Raw genomic sequence first — 4,478 nt, 5'->3', positions numbered from 1 at the left:
TCTCTTTCTTTCTTTCTCTCTTTTTTCCGTGTTCGTTCTCGTTTGACACTCGCACCTGCTGTACTCGGTAGTGGGGCTTGCCCAATTCCTGTGCCGCATAATCAACTGAGGAGTTTTGCATTACGGAGCACAAGTTACCGATAGCTTAAACAGCGTCACTGTAAAGAGAATGAAGAGAGCGCGTGTCAGTTCATGATGATGATAGTTTTTTACGACGGAGCACAAGTTACGGACAGCTTAAACAGCTTCGCTGTTAAAACGAAGTACGTACATTGTCTTCTGAGGGAGCTGGCGACGTAACATACCAAGCTTCAGAAAATTTTCATTGAGCCAATATGTGGCCAAAATACGGGACAAAAACACTGAAATTCGGGACGTCACCATCGGAGATTTCGGCTGGAAATTTGAAAGTGAAACTTTTGGCACTGATTTGTTCATCTATTAATAAACCTATGGTGGTGAAATTCACGACACTACAGCTTTCGGATTATAATTTATCAGACCAAACATAGTTATTGTTTCACGTTAGTGTCCGCTTACAGCAGTGCTGACACAAAATTTCTGATACTTCTGTTTATTGCTCTTAATCAGTGGTTACTGACTTGTTAATCGCGGCAAAGAAACTCATTTGCCCCAGCGCGAGACGATGTTCAATTATATGCTCGTATGTTACGACCGTTGGCAGTTTCGATTTCATAGGGCACTTGGCGGTCCGTGACCACCTTCTGCCATGCCGTCAGCGTTGCTGTTTCGTCTGCTATGTCGAGCGCTGCGAGTGCTTAATTGTTGATCGTCAAGCCACGGCCCGGATCTAGTGCGGCGATCGGCGAGGGAGCCAGGAAGAGTATCAATAGTTAGAAAAGTTCGGTTCATTGCGCGAATGTTGCCGGTGGCTGAGACTTTGTTCTTGTCGTCGTTATCGTCCAGCTGACGTGACGATTTCCGTGAGCCTTGGAACAGCCGCAGTATTAGACGTGCCAAACCACTTCGCTTCAATTATTTGCGAAGCAGCACGCCGAGAAATGAACATAGAAGCCGTGACATCACAATATTGGCGCTACCTTTGCATTGGACACACCGGCCGCTCAAGTTGCACTTTATTGCTTTGTGCGCTCTCTAAAAGTTTGTATGTGTAACATAGAAGTAGCGTGACGTAAAGTTTTACTGACTCATACTTTGATCGGGCAACGCGAAGCTCTAAAGCATAGATGTTCGCGAAACCCATCCTCAAAAAAAAAACAAAAAAAACAGCATTTTATTTTCGGTGGCCCCGTGACAGCGGCCCCCCCGTCTGGTATTTGTTATGCTTCACCGCATAACAACCTTTCATTGCGACGGAGCCGACACACGTTTACCCTTCTTCATCAGATGGCTGTAAAGCCTTTGTTGCAGTTTTCTACGACATATGACGCGAGCAAACTTTTTCTCGGTTTGCACATTTGAGGAGCAAACATATCTAGAAAGAGTTTGAATGTGGCTGCATACAGCACAACTTATTGACAAGCTGTTGAGATCGAATTGGCGTGGCATTTCAGTTGAACCATTCTTAAAAGGCGCCTATTTCATGCTGCATGTTGCGTTATTTTATGACCTCCCCCTCCCCTCCCCTTTTTTTTCTCTCACTGCAAGGGGTCCCTCGTCACTTTCACCGGTCAACAAGGGGTCCCCGAAACATGCATCCATGACTGAGAACCACTGCTCTAAAGGTATACAAATCCCACGTATACTATGTACGGCGCACACGTCTACGTTCGTTCAGCGGGATGTGCAACTGCGATAATCACCACGTGTCAGTTCGGACGACGCCGCGTGATGGAGAGCGCCGAAGCATGCGCATTGCAATCCCGGTAGTAGAGAACTTTCCGTAGGCTTTCCTAACATTTTCGGGTAGCCGGTTACCGGAGCCGTTGACGGCACCGTACAACAGCGTTGAATCACCGGAATATTTTCAGAGTATCGCATCTGTTCTTCTCTACAGCAGCGTGAAGCACGTGCCTCGATCCAGGAAAGTATCGTCACTCTCGCGGACGGGCCGCATTGTTCGATGGAACCGCTTGATTATGGGCCATCTGAGAGTCCCAGTAGTGCGAAAAAAAAAAATTAATGACGATAACAACGTCAAGAATGCGGAACTTGTAACGTTCACGAGGAGATTGTTTTTCTAAGACTATCCGAATGGGGCATACTGATATAAAAAGAGCTTTGAGGCGAGTTCTACACTCCAGGCATTTTTCGTGCCTCATGATAAGATGTCTTACTGTGCGCATCTGGTCTTTATGGCAGGCCCCAGTATTCTGCTTTTTTCCATGGTGCGCGTTTCGGCATCGCGGGTATTATATTAAGCGTGCCTAGCGACCATGTTTCGCGCAAAGCATAAGGTCCTAAATCTCGAAAGCAGGTTATATTTTAACAATGCAGAAATTAAGACTTTAAGTGAGGTAGAAACATTAGGAGTTATATTTTCCGAAAATTTACTTTGGAAGAAACATGTCGAGTGTCTTTGCGAAAAGTTAAACAGAATAATGGGACTATTACACAGACACCGACATGTCTTGCCTACCATTGTGAACCGAACTGTGTAAAACTTTCTTATTTCTTTCTACACTAAATTATTGTCGCCTAGTCTGGGCTTACATCAAAGCCAAATATCACTAAGTTAAAATTATGCCAAAAACGAGCCATTCGTGCTGTAGGGAATTTTGTTTCCAAATAACATACGTCCAAATATTTTTTCGAATACAAAATAATGCCAGTTGAATTCATTTATTAATTTCGTCTCGCTTGCATGTACAGAACTGCCTTGCACTTTTCGCCTATGTCTATACGTAAAAACGCCAATGAACACATGTGGCTCACGTCATGTTAGGGTGGCTAGTCATATCACATTTTACCAAGCTACGGTACGATATGATGATGTCATCACTGACGTTACGTCACGTCACTGTGACGTCATAATGACTTCACAAATTTTGGCGATCTGTGACGTCATCTCGTGATGATGATTCCTTGCATCACTCGTCCCCGACGCCGCGGGACGCGATACGCCGCCAACGGTCAAATTTCGCGTTTGATGAAGCATCTAAGGCTTTCGCCTTAAAAGGTGAGACGAACGGAACGAACTCGTCTCTTGCTTAGCCCGAACACCGACTATCAACAGAACGGTTGCAGAATTAAGTCAAAGGAAGCTCTTCGCGCGAAATAAAATTCTTAATTTAATCTAAATAATATAAGACCTTGATAAAACTTTGATAACCTGAAGGCGGATGTCCTAGCCGTCACTCTTCATTTGAGCAACACACTTGCCAATGAATTCGGAGGGCCCCTTTCATGACACGGTTTCCTCCCTAACGCCGTAAATATGACTGCCGACGTAAAGATCATTGCCGTGAAGACGACGGTTTGCGTTTTAAACATCTTTCTAGGAGTTCAGTTCTGCGGAATCCAGACCGCGCGCCACTCGTTCCGCAATGCCATTGCAAAGAGCGCCGGCAACATGTCACGACGGGATCACGTGCACGGCCGCTACTGGTGGCGCTGAGTGTCCTATTTGCTACTATTTGCTGGAAAGGAAAGAGGAAGCCAAAAAGTTGGTGGAACAAGAAAATTCGGGAAGCGATCGAGAGAAGACTCGAAGCATCACGGGAGCATAGAAAGGCAAAAAAGGAGAAGCGGCTGCAGGACGAAGTCAAGAAAATATGGGAAATATATTGAGAGAAAAAATCTATTGTACAGAAATTGGTCGAGGCAAAAATTAACGGTGAAAGTGAACGCTGGGTGACAGAGATTCACGAAAAAAAGGAGGCCGCACCTAGGATATTTTGGAGCCACATAAAGGCTCCAAAATATCCTAGGAAGTCTGTCACAATGCAACAATATATTGTAGATGGAGGAGATCAATTGGAAGGGTACAAAGCGCTAGGCTAAATCCAAAAGGTATAACAGCCGATTCGTTTAAAAAGAGCGTTAAGGGGATTTCCCCGGTGAGTAAAAGTGTGGCGGAGAGCAACCGAGGAAGAGCTAGTACTTGAGAATATCAAATGGAAAAAGGCCGAATGGAAAATTCCGAAGCACACTGCCACAGGTTTAGATGGGGTTCCCATTAGCCTCATTAACGAACTAGGACATAACACTAAACAAGCATTGTTGACAGGCGTAGAAAAATGCTTAAAGGACAGACAAATACCGGACAGTTGGCAAAAAAGTAGAATGAACTTTATCTATAAAGGCCAGGGAGAAAAGGATAAGATGTTAATCAGGAAATTTTATGAGAAGTGGGCATAGGGGACGACTGTATACAGCTTTTAAGGGAAATATACCGAGAAAATACAGTTTGCATAGAATGGGAAGGAATGAGTAGCAAAGAGAATGTTGAGGTTAGCAAGGGACTGAGACAGGGATGTCCTTTGTCCCCACTGTTATTCATGCTGTACATGGTGAGTATGGAAAAAGCGCTAGAAGGTAGCAACATTGGTTTTAAT

The sequence above is a fragment of the Rhipicephalus sanguineus genome, chromosome 1, assembly GCF_013339695.2.
Source record: "Rhipicephalus sanguineus isolate Rsan-2018 chromosome 1, BIME_Rsan_1.4, whole genome shotgun sequence".
In the NCBI taxonomy this organism is placed as follows: domain Eukaryota; kingdom Metazoa; phylum Arthropoda; class Arachnida; order Ixodida; family Ixodidae; genus Rhipicephalus; species Rhipicephalus sanguineus.
The sequence above is the reverse complement of the archived record's forward strand: the minus strand, read 5'-3'. Positions refer to the sequence as shown.